This window comes from Neovison vison, chromosome 7 (assembly GCF_020171115.1).
Source record: "Neovison vison isolate M4711 chromosome 7, ASM_NN_V1, whole genome shotgun sequence".
Classification (NCBI taxonomy): Eukaryota; Metazoa; Chordata; class Mammalia; order Carnivora; family Mustelidae; genus Neogale; species Neogale vison.
In genome coordinates, this window is record NC_058097.1 from 44,302,617 (window position 1) to 44,318,158 (window position 15,542).

At 48.6% G+C, this 15,542-nt stretch overlaps 1 protein-coding gene across 1 annotated transcript in view; it reads left to right on the plus strand.

Moving 5' to 3' along the window:
• Nucleotides 1-2,766: 2,766 nt before the first annotated feature.
• The window catches only part of SIPA1L3 (signal induced proliferation associated 1 like 3), a 237,337-nt gene continuing 224,561 nt past the window's right edge, over nt 2,767-15,542 (plus strand). The window contains exon 1 of the mRNA XM_044256522.1: nt 2,767-3,019. The gene's annotated coding sequence lies outside the window, so the exon portion shown is untranslated. The remainder of the gene's footprint in view (nt 3,020-15,542) is intronic.

Consider the following 15,542-nt stretch of genomic DNA (forward strand, 5'->3'; position numbering starts at 1 on the left):
TCAAAGAGTTGTCATAAAATTTGACGACAATGAGAAATTCTGAGTGTTGGGTTCTATTATTCTTTGAACTTTTCTGCAATTTTTAATCTTCCCAAGCTTAAAGCAAATTAAATTATGCTATTGATTCACTTTTTTTTTTTAAAAGATTTATTTATTTATTTATTTACAGAGAGAGATACAAGTAGGCAGAGAGGCAAGCAGAGAGAGAGAGGAGGAAGCAGGCTCTCTGCTGAGCAGAGAGCCCGATGCGGGACTCGATCCCAGGACCCTGAGATCATGACCTGAGCCGAAGGCAGAGGCTTAACCCACTGAGCCACCCAGGCGCCCCTATTGATTCACTTTTAAGAAGGAAAGAAAAAAGTGCTGAGAGTATATATAGCAAGGAGACTTGGCCACCCAAATGGAGGGTGATGTGTGCTCCACTGTCGAGATAATGCCCTGCATGAATCCCATGGCCTCATAGGTGGCTCTCACAGTAGGGGACAGGGATGCAGAAACCCAGTATCAGAAGGGCCTAGTTAATTAGTCAGAGGGGCTATAATGCCACAGGCAATCTTGGAAAAGGAGTTGGCATTTTAAATACATTGTTTCATTGAATTCTTATGATGATTCTATGACTTAGCTAACATCCTCCATTTAAACTTTTAAAAATGGACATGGTATGGGGCGCCTGGGTGGGTTGGTGGGTTAAGCCTCTGCCCTCGGCTCATGTCATGATCTTGGGGTCCTGGGATTGAGCCCCACATCGGGTTCTCTGTTCAGCAGGGAGCCTGCTTCCTCCTTTCTCTATGCCTGCCTCTCTGCCTACTTGTGATTTCTCTGTCAAATAAATAAAATAAAAATATTTTTTTTAAAATGGACTTGGTAACAAAATATTCAAAAGATACTATGGAGCATAGATTGAAAAAGTCACCTTTTCACACATGATAACCTATCTTTGTTTCCCCTTCACAAAGGTAACGGTGGTTGTATCTTTCCACAGCTGTTCTGTACATACCCAAGTGTGTATGTGAAAGATAACCCTTACAAATAGTGGTGCACTACACACTGTTCTGCACCTCTTTCTCACCTAATATATCTTACAGATGAACTCATATTAATACATATAGCTCCGTCTCATTTTTCAGCAGTTGCCAGCGGCGTGGTATTGATCATTTATTTATCCAACCTTCTATTAATGGACATTGGGCAGTTTCCAACCTTTTGCTACAACAACCCATGCCACAAATGAGTATCTTTGTTTATGCCTCAGAGTTTTAATTTTATTTTAGTTAAATAAAATTTTAAAATTGGAGCCGTGTAAATGTTTTCTCATTAAGCATAACTTATTCTGGATATAGTGGGTTAAATAAAATATTAAAATTAATTTCAACCATTCCTTTAATTTTTTAATGTAATAATTAAAATGGCATATGTGGTTGCATTATAATTGTGTCAGATAGTCTTGCTTTAGATTGTCTCTCTCTGGTGATGGTCTGATACCCCCACTGGACTTAGCTCCCTCGGGTAGGAACCCTGTCTTAACTCCCCACTGTCCCACAATCACCCAGCCTGGCATGAAGTAGAGGCTAAATACAGTTCTGTTGAATGAATGTGCAAATGAATGACCCTCTGCCCTCTCCCAGGAGGAATATACGCTTCCCAGTTTCGAGTCTTACTGAGCATCTTCTTGGAGGAAACAATGTTATTGACTGGGTTTTCTTGCTCGAGGACCTTGCGCTTCAGCAATCCCCTGGGTAACCCCTATGGAGTTGAAGTAACATCCTTTTTTTTTTTTTTTTTTTTTTAAAGGGTCGGATTCTTGATTATTTCTGCAGGTGAACTAAATTTGAACAAAATTCCCAGGCAGTAGGTACTCAACATTAACACCAGACACCCTCAGAATGTGTGATCAACGACTGAAAGGTGGCTCACAGGGCCTCCAGGGCAGCCCTCTGGATGGTGGTCCTGAGGCTCCCATGGAGGAAAGAGCTCTGGAGATGCCTCGGCCGGCGAGAGACCACCACACCCGAGTCCCTACAAGCTCGGGCGTCCCGGCCCTCGGCGTGGGTAGGAAGGAGGGCGTGACCGCCTGTTCAAGGCTGGAGCCATCCTTGCCTATTACCTGCGACGACAGGACTCCCGACAAGGGACGGGTACAGCGTGTGTGGAGATACCCGGGAGCTCCTGTGTGAAGGAGCAGACCTACAAGGAGCTCCTGGATAGCGACCTTGGGGATGCTGCGGGAAGACTCCGCGGACGCAGCGGTTACCCTCCAACCCCGCGCCCAGTAGACAGACCCAGGCTAAGGGAGTGAGCGCGCGTGCGCACTCGCGCGCGCCCGGTAGGAAGAAGCTCAGCGCGCGCTTCCGCGCGCGCGCGTTCGAAAGGGAAAAAAAAAGTCTCCCCCGCGGGGGCCCGCCGCATTTAGGCCGGTGTTGGCCGGCGAGCGCGCGTGCGCGAGCGCGCAAAGACGCCCTCCACTGCCGCTCCCCTCCACTGGGGGTCTAGCGCACAGCTCCGCTGTCCCCGCCTCTCCCGAGGCTCGCGCCCTCGGGGTAAGTACCTCGCGCCCAGCGGAGAGAGGGGGTGAGTCCGTCGGAGGAAGGGTGGAGGCAGACAGGGCTGGGAGAAAGGGAAAAGCCGCTCTCGCAGAGCGCAGAGCTCGGCCACGGGTCTGGAGTCTGCAGAAGACACGCCTCCATCCCTCACGCCCCTCGGGGCTGCGGAAGTGCTCTGGAGACTGGAGCGGCACGGAGGCGACAGGTGGACTACCATTCCCAGAAGGCGGCGCGGGGCTGCGCCTACTGGTCCCAGCAATACCTGCGCGCTAGGCTTTTTTTTTTTTACCCCCTTCTCTCCAGTTTGCTGCCGCCTAGGGCGAAACTACAGTTCCCAGAAGGCTTCGCGCGAAGAAGGCTTGGAAGTGGGCAGCCTGGAAGTCACTCGGGCCACCCGAGCTGGCGGTGTCTCCAGCGAACCGCGCGGAGCCGGACGCTGCGGTCGTGGGGCCCGCGGGGCGGGCAGCCGGGACGCCCAGGTTTGTGGGTTCGGGTGCAGGGGCGGCCTCACGCAGGGCTGGCGGGGAATCGGTGTTCACTCGGACCCCGAGGGTCAGCACGGGCTGGAGACCCGGCGGACGGCCGGGTGTGGGCACCGGTTGTGGGGGGCGGCGGCGCCGGGACTCGCGCCCTCCGGACCTGGCCAGACCTGTGCCTGCATGGCTCAACTTTCGAGACGAGCTACCAGCAATGTATGGAAGAGCATGGAGTGGGAGTCGGGTAGTGGTGGGTTCGTGTCCTGCCTCTGCCACTCGGGAGCTGCGATCTAGGGAAACCGCACCGAACCTCAGTTTCCCCTTCGGTAAAACGGGAATAAGAGTGTCTTTTGCTGGGGATTCTGTTGAGATGTTGAGATATGGCGAATAAGGCGTTTGGCACATGGAAGGCACTTACTACGTGTTTGCGCTATTGTTGGCTCCAATGAAATTGGGTGAAGGTGTTAACATCTACATCATTGGGTTAGTTGAGGGTATGCATGTAAAGGGCCGAGTCCATAGTTAGTACTCAGTGGAGAGTAGCTCCTGTTAATCGAAATTATTTTAGGGGCTTTGGTTTGAGAGGCAGAGACCCAGATTCAGATTTAAGCAGTGCCATTTATCAGCCATGTGACCTTGGGCAACTGGCTTCACCTCTCTGTGGCTCGATTTCCCTGTCTGTAAAATGGGGATTTCAATAGCAGCCACCTCATGGAGTTTTGAGGATGAAGCGAGAATATTGTGTGTAAAGTGCTTAGAGCAGCAGTTGGCACATAGTGAGCATTCAATAAATGGTACCATTTATTCAGCGTTTTTCCTGCGACCCTGAGATCCTCTGAGGGTGGGGCTCTGGCTCTAGTCTAGGTTTGGCCCACGTGGGTGTGGGCGGGGGGGGGGGGGGGGGGGAACCTCTGATGTAGTTGATTTCCTCTTCCTCAGCCTCAGGTTCCTTGTTTGTAAAATGGGATGACAACATCAGTCTCAGCGGGTTGTAAGGATTTGCTGAGATGGTATTCCTAGTCCAGAGCCATCTCCTACTAAGTAGCAGCTCTTATGTATTATAATTGTTCTTCTTCAATGTTCTCCATCTGGCCCAGAGACTGTCTAACTGTGGGCTGTGACATGACAGCCCCGAGCTCCCCCACACATTCACTCCCAGCCTCAGTGTCCCATCTGTGAAATGGTAGTCACAGGATTTCGTGCCAGGGCTGTTTTGATGATTCCAGGATATAATTCATGTGTAGCGTTTAGCACAGGGCAGGGTGCGTAGTAAGCACTTAATAAACATAGCTTGTTTCTCTTAATAGGCTTTTGCTGCTTCTGTTTATATGCAGAACAGAGCAGGGATGAAGTTAGTGCCTCACCCCAATTTTTATTCACCAAAGATTAAATTTTGAAACAGGTGCTGTGTAAGAGCCTGAGAAAAGATGGTACTGGCCTGCGGTCAGCAGCCCTCTGCTTACCTCTCCCACACTCCTCCCCCCAAGCCAGCACATTCACCCCAGTGCTTTATGTACTACCCCAGGGATGCAAACACTTGACCCTGTCTCAAATCCGTATTAACCTCCTGAGCTCCAGCTCCAGATGTAGAGCCTCTGCTTTCTTGATGTCCCCTGGTGACTGTCCCTTGGGCACCATGAACTCAACATGTTCAACCTAAACTTCTCCTCCCAGACCCAGGAGTCACCATCTGGGCAAATGGGCTAACTGTGACCCAGTTGCCTGAGCCAGACGCTTGGGACTTGCACTTCTCCCCCAGCCTTCCGAGGTCCAGCTGACTGGCAAGAGGGATGGAGCTGCCTTTTCAGAGAAACACCATTTCATTGGCCCATCATGGTCTCCCATCTCATGGGTACCAAAAGTCCACCTTGGCCACTGGAGATGGCCTTTTCTGACAAGGTTGAGTTGTTTCTTTTAGATCACCAGAGATTAATGCCTGTAAAACATTATTAAGGGTCGGAGAAGACCATATCGACTTGGCCTGACTGCAGTGGCCACATGTGTGGTGTAAAGGCCTGGTTTCTGAGGGGGCCCATTTTTACCAGTGTGGGTGAGTTGTTCATTTCTTTCTCAAAGTTATAGTGTGTCAGTGAGTTAGAATATCCTGTATGGGAAGGCAGCCATCCTGGACATTTGGGAAGCAGCGCACATGCCGGGGAAGAGGCTGGGAAGGGAATTTATTATATCCCTGTGTAGGTTTAAGTCTGTTGGCAGAAACCTGTCATTGTGATTTCATTTGATGATGGGAACCCGTGATCCCAGTCACATTTGTGATGGCTACCAAATTTACCTAAGTGTTTTTTTTTGATCTGAGGAAATGAAGCAGTGACTTTTTAAAAAATATTGGTCTTAATTGTTAGTGACAACAGCACATGGTTTTTTAGCAGTCTGTGTGGAATGGTCTAAGAGTTAAATGTGAGCCTGTTTTTCAGACATTGCAGTTGTCAGGTGGTAAATCAAAATTGGAATTTAGAATGTGCAGTAATTGGCGCCTTTTTTTTTTTTTCTCTACAACATATTTCACTGGTAGATTTCAAATTTGGGTTTGAAAAATGACACAGGTTATGGTAACAGCTTAACCTTGTCATATGTTTAACTAGAAGGATCTAAGTTAAATGTATTTATGTTTTTAGAAGACAGTGTTTTTAGCTTTTAGAACGAGAGGCTACTGGACCAGTTCGTGCATCCCCGCTTTCTTTGAGACTGATGCAGCTGTTACTTAGGACTGCTATGGTCCGAGACTTGATTTGCGCCTGTGTGAGAATGGGTTGAATTTGGTTTTAAAAAGGTTATGCAAAGATATACGCACTTGTTGTAACATGTCAAACAACGCAGAGATGAATAAACAAAGTAGTAGGTGCCACCCTCCATTCTTAAAATCCCCTCCCCCGAAGGTAACCATTTACTCAGGCATGGAGTATTTATTAAGTATCTGCAGTCAGGATTGGAGAAAATGGTAGTGACCAGAATGGATGTGCTTTCTGCCCTTGGCAAGTTTGGTAGATGCTCTCCCTTGCCTTTTTCTGTGCTTGTAAGGATGTATATAGGCATCTATTGATTGTTTTCTTCTTTCTTCCTCACTGCTCCCCTGTAAAGGAGGAGTAAGAATCAAACCACACATATGTATAACTTGATTTTTTTCAATTAATAATAGGGCATATCCCTTCAAGTGATTGCATACATATCTGACTTCTTTTTTTTTTCTAAGACTTTATTTTTAAGTAATCTCTATACCCATCATGGGGCTCAAACTTACAACTCTGAGATCAAGGCTTGCATACTCCACTAACTGAGGCAGTGAGGCACCCCTGGCTCATTCTTTTTAACAGCTAGACACACGTTCTTCAGTATGAGGAGACCATGCTTTATACCACCATTCCCCTGTCGCTGGGCGTTTAGGTTGTTCCTAGGATTTCTTTCACTTTTGCAAAGATACATCCAGTAAGCATTCTGGTACATACGCAGTAGAGCATAGTGACTGAAAGCATTTGGACAATGAACAAGACAGAGAAGATCCTCACTGTCCTAGGGTTTACATTCTAGCTGAGGAGGTGTGCAATAAACAAGGTAATTTTCGATGCTCAAAGTACCATAGAGGAGTTAACAGGGTGAGGGGCTAGAGAGTGGTAGATAGGGCAGGCTGGTGGGGTGGGGAAGGGGTGGTTACTTTAACTGGGATGGTATGGGCAGGCCTGCATGAGCAAGAGGCACCGGCTGTGCCAAGAGCTGGGGGAAGAACTAGGCCCCAGGAACAGCAAATACAAAGGCCCAGAGGTGGGAGAGGGTTGGCTACAAAAACAGGATCATTGTGGTTGGAGAAAGGCGAAATCCCATTTTTCAAGTTCATGCTACTTGAATTTTTATAAAATAATGCTAATTATGGTAATAGCACGTAACATTTCTTAATGCTTTCTCTCTACTAGTTGCTCTTCTAAGCATTTCACACTTATCCTCACAAGACTCCCGTGAAGTAGCTAAGTGTATGGGACTCACTTTACAGATGAGGAGCCGATTTCAGACTCCAGACTCTGCCCACACACCAAACTGCTGCTCTTCCCAGGCCCTCCTTGCAGGGCTGAGGCAAGTTTACGGAGTGGATGCAGCATTTCCTTTCCAAGTTGTCTGACATGCAGAGCTCAGTGGACTATATTTAGTACATCATTCATGTGGCGGCTTGAATGGTCTAGGGAGGTGGTGGCATCTTTTCCACTGACAGACATGATGAGGTCCGTTTCTGTTGGGATGTTTGGTTGTTTCAGAATTGAAGGCCCTTTCGCAGAGCCTGTCCTCAAATAAAACAAGGGTGAGCGTTCTTGAGGCGTGAAGGTGAACGTCCCGTTTGGGTGAGCTTGGAAAGGGGACTTGGGCTGGTAGGGGAAAGCATGTTTCTGAGCACCAGGCCAGCATTTTGGGCTGTCATAGTATCAAAATACATTCCAGCAACTACAGAGGCACCTACCACAGCACCCTGCTTCCGCCACTGTGACTTGATTTGATATGGCTTGGGCCTTATGGGTTGTTTGAATGAAGGGCAGGCCTGACTAGACGTGGGGACAGTGGTGGGTGCTTTTAACACCAGAAGTGTGGAGAGCATCTTTCATTCCGCCATCTAGGAAACATTTTTTTCCTCCCTAGCTTGTGTGCCAAGCACCATGCCAGACGCTGACAATCTGAAGTCGAATAAGACACTGGCTCTCAGAGGTCTGCAGTAATATTGTCCGTTAGAAGTACTACGTGAGGGGCACCGGGGTGGCTCAGTGGGTTAAAGCCTTTGCCTTCAGCTCTGGTCATGATCCCAGGGTCCTGGGATCAAACCCCACATCGGGCTCTCTGCTCGGCAGGGAGCCTGCTTCCTCCTCTCTCTCTCTCTGCCTGCCTCTCAGCCTACTTGTGATCTCTATCTGTCAAATAAATAAATAAAATCTTAAAAAAAATAATAAAAGAAGTACTACGTGAACCACCAATGTGGGCCATATACAGAACTTAACATTTTATAATGGCCACATTTACAAGAGTGAAATGAAATGCAAGAAATGAATTTTAATAATGTATTTTATTTCATCTAAAATATTATCATTTCGCATGTAATCAGCATAAGAGTTATTGAGATATTTTACTTTTTTTTTTTTTTTCATGTGAGGTCTTCAAAATACAGTGTGTGTTTTACATTGTCAGCCCATCTCCATTTGTGCCAGCCACATTTCAAGGGCTCAGTAACAACATGTGTTGGACAGTGTGGACATAGGGCCCAAGACTCAGACGGAAATCAAGGGGGGGGTAGTTCATGGTGATCAGAGATGCTGTCCCTGTTGTAGCTTGGTGAATAAAGATGGGTGAGGGCTGAAAAGCATATTCACTGTAGGCAGGTAGCCGGGAAGACCCGGCTGTCTTCTGTCCTAGGTGCCTTATGGGTCTGGCACTGTGCTTCGTGCATGCCGTGCGTGCCAGCAGGGACCATGATTATCCCTGTTGTGCACCTGAGGAAGCAGCGGTCTGGCAACGAGAGGCCACTTGCTCAGGGTTTGTAAGTTATGGAGGCAGAATTTGAACTCCGGTCCAGAGACCGTTCTCTTAAATCTCTGTCGTCTCTGCTGTCTTAGTGTTTAAGGGGGATGGGCTCTGAGTGTTGAGCAATAAAAACCACTGGAAGGAAACCTCACACAAAATGAATTAATTCCCAGAGTTTGTCAGGATCGATCCTCGGCGCCACATCAGTGCTGGGGTGCTGGTGGAGAGATGAGTGACTGACACTTGAATTCCTAACTTTGGGCTCTAGGTTTGGTGGAGACAGGTCTTATCTCCTAGGAAAGAGAGGGGACTTTGGGGACTAAAGAGGAGGGTGGGCGGGGACAGTGACGGAGGCAAGGAAAGGGCCCAGCCTATTGAAAGCTCATTCTAAACTGCTTCTTTGGGCATGAAGCCTCTTTTCTCTTTCCATTACTGACTGTCCCTTGAGGCTGTAGCCCTCTGTGAGAGCTTTGTGGCCCCTTCCAGTGAGCCCAGCAACAGCGGCACTTACCCAGCAGGTGAATCTCCCCTTTGCTCTGATCCAGAGAGGTATTGCTGGGGCACGTGGATGGCTCAGTCGTTGAGCGTCTGCCTGCAGCTCAGGTCATAGTCCCAGGGTTCTGGGATCCAGCCCCACATCGGGCTCCCTGCTCAGCGGAAAGTCTGCTTCTCCCTCTCCCACTCCCCCTGCTTGTATTCCCTCTCGCTCTGTGTGTGTGTCTCTCTCTGTCAAATTAATAATAAAAACATTTTTAAAAAAGCAAAGAGATATTGCTGGATGAGGGGATGGGGTGAGGGGACACCACAGAGGTTTCTTCTTTCATCTGTGAGAGTCATTGTTCTAGACTTCTGACTCTCCTGGTTCCGGGTACCCTCTCTCAGGAGCAGGATGAATCTGGGTCTCCTACCCAAACAAGGCAGGTACTGGAGATTGCTCAGTTTGCTCGTGTCCCCAGGTGGTGGCCTGGTGCCCGTCCCTGTCCCAGGTGGTGACTCATGAGGGTTTTAACCTCTTCGCCACTCCCCTCTCCTACTGCTAGACAGTGCCTTGTATGCCACAGATGCTCAATAAAGTGTCTGTTGGCTGAAGTAATGAGACTAGCCAGCATTCACTGGGCGCTCATTGTGTGAAACACGCTGCTGTTCGTGCCTTTCATGTAATTTCTCATTTAATCCTCATCACTCTCCATGGGGTAGGTACTGTTATTATGCCCCGTGCCTATATAGGGAAACAGGTCCTGAGGAGTGCAGGTCCTAAAGCTGCGAGTGTCCCAGCTAGGACTCAAACCCAAGCCACTGTCTCCACAGTCCAGGTTCTTTTTTTTTTTTTTAAAGATTTTATTTATTTATTTATTTGACAGAGAAATCACAAGTAGATGGAGAGGCAGGCAGAGAGAGAGAGAGGGAAGCAGGCTCCCTGCTGAGCAGAGAGCCGGATGCGGGACTCGATCCCAGGACCCTGAGATCATGACCTGAGCCGAAGGCAGTGGCTTAACCCACTGAGCCACCCAGGCGCCCCCACAGTCCAGGTTCTTAAACACTCACTCTGTGGGCTCTTGTGGCAAGACAGGTGGATGGATGGGGTGGGCAAGCTGGACCATACTGACTACTCCAGCTTCTCCGCTCCACTTGTGGTCTCTGTCCTCCTGTTCTGGGATAGCCTTGTGTCAGGTCTCAGCACCTTTGGGCCGGGAGGCTTGAATACCACTCTGGGCGTGAAGTTTCTCTGTGATTCTGTAACCTGCACTTCCCCTTTTCTTTCAATTAACCAGAACTAACTGGATATTTGGTATTATGAAAGAATACTGATTTTTTTTTTTTAAAGGTACAATAATGCTGCTGTAGTTCTGCTTAAGAAAAAAGCCCTTATTTTTAAGACCCACATTCTGAAATACATGTAAACTGGTAAGGTTCAAAATAATATGTATTTGCTTCAAAATATAATGGACAGGCTGGAAGTCGAAGGGGCAGTGTGTCTGGGAGAATGAAGAGATGAAGTAACTGTTGAAACCGCCCGTGGGGTTATTATACGCTTCATTCACCTTTCTGTGTTTGAGATAGCTCTTCATGAAAAGTTAGAATCAAGGACAACAAATTTCACTCAGAATTTGTGTATTTCGAGCTTAGGTGTAGGTACGGGAGAGTTTCTTGCCTCTGCCCAGTCCACTTGTATAATAAAAACAGGGTTTTGGGGCTTTCTTGTTGCTGTTTCCAGTATGGGAGTCAATACTTGGCCCAAGGCCTTTGAAAAACCCTTTGGTAAAGCAGTGTCCAGGAGCAGTGAGGACACCAGTGAAGGTCCCAGTGGCCACATGTGTCCCCGGTGGCTCTGAGTAATGGCCGCTTGGGGCCCTCTGAGGCAGTTTACAGAGCTCCCAGTTCCTGAGATCTGTTTCCTTCCAGCACCTGACTGCGGGGGGGGGGGGGGGGGGGGGGGGCCCTCCCACATTTTTTCCAAAGACGTGTTTCAACAGGAGGCCTCAGATCCTCCCCCAATCCTTCCCTCAGGGCAGACATGCACAGAGCCTTCCTTTGATGGGTCTTTGTTAAGGCCCCACAGAGAACCAGAAGCCAGCTTTTGGTTTGCCTCTAGCGTGGCAGCAAGATGCAGGGAAGGTGCCCCCTTTGAGTTCTGACTTTTGACAGCAGAAGGGACAAGATGCAGCTGTGACAGACAGTGCCTCAGACCTGATGGTACTCCTCAGCCAGCCAGCAGTTAGAACTCCTTTACCATATGTGCACCCTCCCCCACATATGCAGAGGCTCCTGTTGCATTTGTTTTTGGGGGGACTCTTGTTTAATCCACATGTGGCAGAAATCCTTATGTGGAAATGGCAGGAAAAGAGGACGCCCTCGTTTGGTGGGAGTGGGATCTTTGCTTATTGTTTGCCTGCCAGGTCGGTAGACATGGGTGACGGGGACAGGAGCTCTGGTCTGATCTGCCAGAGGCTGGCATTTGTTCCATCTCCTGATTCGTTCTTTTCCCCAGTGCCCGGTTTCTGTACACCACACTCCCGGTGTGTGGGCAGGAAGGCAGAACTCCTCCTGAAGCCCTCCGGCTTCCTCAGCCTTCTGCCCCCAGCATCCTCTTCAGTTCTGTCCTGTCTTCTCCTTTCATAGGCTTTGAGGCGAGTCCCGTGTGGAGAAGACGTGAGGAGGCACTGTCACTAGCTTAGCTGGATGTTCCCTGTTGCCGGTGTAGACTTGCACATGTGGGCTCCGAGAGTGGCGAACCCCAAATAGTCTGATTTTTCAACATAGGCATTTGGTGGGTATTCACGGAGCTGAATAGTTTTCTAGGAAAGAGGGAGACAGCAGTGAGCATGACAGAAAAGCTTCTCCCCTCCTGGGGCTCTCATTCAAGGTTATGGGGGCGGGATTCAGAGAGTAAATGAGAACTCAGGAAGGCGCATGCTGTGTCAGGTGGTCATAAGCACTAAACTGAAGAAATTAAACAGGGAAAGGGGATAGGAAGTATTAGGGGGGAAGGTGTTGAAGTTTTAGACAGGGTGGCCAGAGGTGGCCTCCCTGGGAGGTGACACGAAACAGGCCTGTAGGAGGTGAGGCAGTGAGCAGTGGGGGTGTCTAGGCAGAGGGAGCAGCTGGTGCAAAGGTCCTGAGATATGGGCCTGGTGAGATTGAGGAGCTCCTAAGGAGGCCCATGTGGCCGGAGCAGGGAATGAGGGCGGAGAAGTGACAGGCTTGATGATCTCTTAGAATCCAGTACAAGTTTGTCTTTTCTTTGAGATGGGAAGGTATTACAGGGCTGATTGATTTGTTCATTAAATTTCAAAAAGTGCCCACATTTGCCTGGAAATAAAAGAACAAAAATAAGGTACTTAACCTCCCTTGTGCTGAGGCCACCACCATCCTAGTTTCTTGCTGGCAGCCAACTTCTTGACCCTGCATTGAGTGAGTTTCCTGGCTTGTATTAGGTTGAACCTTATGAAATCACCTTTTTGCAGGGCCCAGAATGTTTGAATATTGGCAGTTTTATGAGGTTCAGCTTAATAGCTTCCTTTCCAGAGCCTGAGAAATAGACCGGTGCTTTCTTGGCGTAGGGGTTAGTAGTCAGAGGTCAGGACCTCCTTCCCTTTTCTGCATCCCACGCTGCTCTGTCAGTGACAGGCCCAACTGTGTCACTGATGACAGCAATGAGTACAGAAGTCCAGAGCCCCATACCCAGTCTTGCTGTTAAGCCTGACAAGAGGCTGTCTCTTCCCGCCGGGACCTTACCTGGGGGTGGCATTAGTCATTCTTTGGCTTTCTGCATCTTGGTGCCACCAGTTTTGAAATCACAGAGTGTTCCCAGAGGGAAGGGCACCCCTGGACTGTTGCCAGATGTTTGGCATGACTCACATGGTCGGGGAGCCCTCTGGGGCCGGGCAGAACTTCTGGGCATTCTGGATCAGTAAATGGGCACAGTAGCTGGCAGAGTGCCCAGCCTTGGGTGTCCGTGGGGTATCTGCCAGACTGCAGAAGCTCAGGCTATGGGAGGAGGTCCGAGGAATGATGGAGAAAGGCCTGTACCCCCTCCTGTGTGCTACAGCCCTGCACTGACCAGACAGTCTCACATTTCTAGAAGCCCAGGGGCACTGGGCTGTGTTCTGGGTTCGGGATGTAAAATAAAGGTAAAGGAGTTTTGGGTCCAGCCTTAGAGGTAACTCAGTCAGGAAGTTGTGTTGGTTGGTCTGTCTTTGGTTGCAAACAATGGTAGTAGCAACAGCCACAGCAGCAGCAAATAGGTAATTTTTGTAACATCGACTCTCCACCAGGCACTGTGGTAGGCGCCTCCCATGAAGTGACTCATCCCAAGCCTCCCAACAAGCCTGTAAGATAAGTACTCTTATTAGTCCCCTTTTTGCAAATGGGACAATTAAGTTTAAATAACTTGCCCAATGTCACACAGCTAGAAAATGGTAGTGACAAGATTTGGACCCAGGGTGTATGACTCCAGAGGCTTCGCTCTGAGCTCACTGTGTGTTTCTGCAGTGGTTTGCCGCCCTCAGACCTGAGCAGACATCAGAATCCCTGGGAGTGCTTGTTGAAATACAGATTGCTAGACCCCCACCCAGAGTTTCTGATTCAGTAGGTCTGGCTTGAGAATTTGCATTTTTTTTTTTTAAGATTTTATTTATTTATTTGAGAGGGAGGGAGAACATGAGAGGGGAGAAGGTCAGAGGGAGAAGCAGACTCCCAGAGGAGCAGGGAGCTGGATGTGGGACTCGATCCCACGACTCCAGGATCATGACCTGAGCCGAAGGCAGTTGCTTAACCAGCTGAGCCACTCAGGCGCCCTGAGAATCTGCTTAAAAAAAAAAAAAAGATATATATATATATATATATATATATATATATATATATATATATATAAAATTATTTGAGAGAGAGAGAGCGTGCAAGCACGTGAGAGGGGAGGGAGAAGGGAGAGGGACAAGCAGACTCCCTGCTGAGCAAGGAGTCTGACATGGGGCTGGATCCCAGGACCGTGAGATCACAACCTGAGCAGACGCTTAACTGCCTGTTACTCAAGCACCCAAGAATCTGGATTTTTGTCAAGTACCCAGGTGCTACTAGTGCTCCTGGGCCTGAGAGCACATTTTGGGAACCATTGACCTACTGGAATAGGAAACCCAGATGATAGCGGCCTGGTCAGATTTATGATCACACATAACAAGCCCATAGATCGGCAGCACCAGAATTGACTAATTAAGCACTTCCACAATACCTGTAAGCAAGTCCTGTGTTGTGCCACTCTGCCATCTTTGGTTTGTCTCCCATATCCTCAGACTCATCCTTATGGCCACAGGGTGACTGCCACAGCTCCTGTAGTCACACCTGACAAGACTATATCTAGCAACAGAAAGAGGGCATCTGTTACTGACCATTTAGCTCTAACAAGTGAGGGGACCTTTCCTAGATACCCCTCCTCTCAGATTCCCCTCATATCTCATTGGCCAGCATTGTGACACGTGACCAGGCCTGGGCAAATCACAGGCAAGAGCCCATCAGGATTTATTCTCAGGGCTGGAGACTGGAACCATCTTTCCGTGAAGCACATGACTGTTGGGAGGAGAGTGGCATTAGGAATAAAATTGGAGTAATATTTAGGAAAGAACTTGGAGAGGGGTTTGGAATTAGGCAAATGACTGGATCTGCTGCATAAGTTAGTAAAACAAAGTGGAAGCATCATACTCATACATTTTCATGTCATTGTATTTACACACTTTCTTTTATAGTTACCTGAACCAGGACATCGCTTTTGTTCTCTACTTATGTCCACCTTGGAGAAGGTGTACCTAGTCTCAGTACCATAGGAGATGCTGGTCTTGTTGCGAAATCCAGTATATAGTTTTTAAAGATTTTATTCACTTTTGCAAGAGAGAGACCATGCGCGTGCATGGAGTGCAGCAGAGGGGGAAGCAGGCTCCCCACTGAGCAGGGGGCCTGACTTGGGACTCCATGCTAGTACCCTGGATCATAACCTGAGCCCAAGGCAGATGCTTAACCGACTGAGCCACCCAAGCACCCGAGGAATCCAGTATTTTATCTGAAAATCCAGGCAAATGCAAGCTGAAGAGTGAGGCAGCAGTCTGGGGCATTGTGCCGGTGTTTGAGAGCATTTGCTCTGCTCAGAAACACTTGGCTCTCCCTTCTCCTTGACCAGTTGCTGTTCGAGGGGCTCCTCATAGAGGCTCAGTTTCCCCTTCTGAGAACTGGTTCATAAGGTAGCTGGATGGAAGGAGAAGAGAAAAGAAGGAGAAGAGACTCGTCAAGTGCTTACCCCAGTCGCTGGCACATGATAAGTGCTCACGAGTATGACCTCTGCTATTAACAAATGGGACTTTTTTTTTTTTTTTTTTAAGATTTTATTTCTTTGAGAGAGGGAGCATGAGCAGGGGGAGGAGGGGCAGAGGGACACGCAGACTCCCACTGAGCCAGGGCTTGGGGCTAAATCCTGGGACTCCAGGATCACGACCTGAGCTGAAGGCAGATCCTTAACTGACTGAGCCTCCCA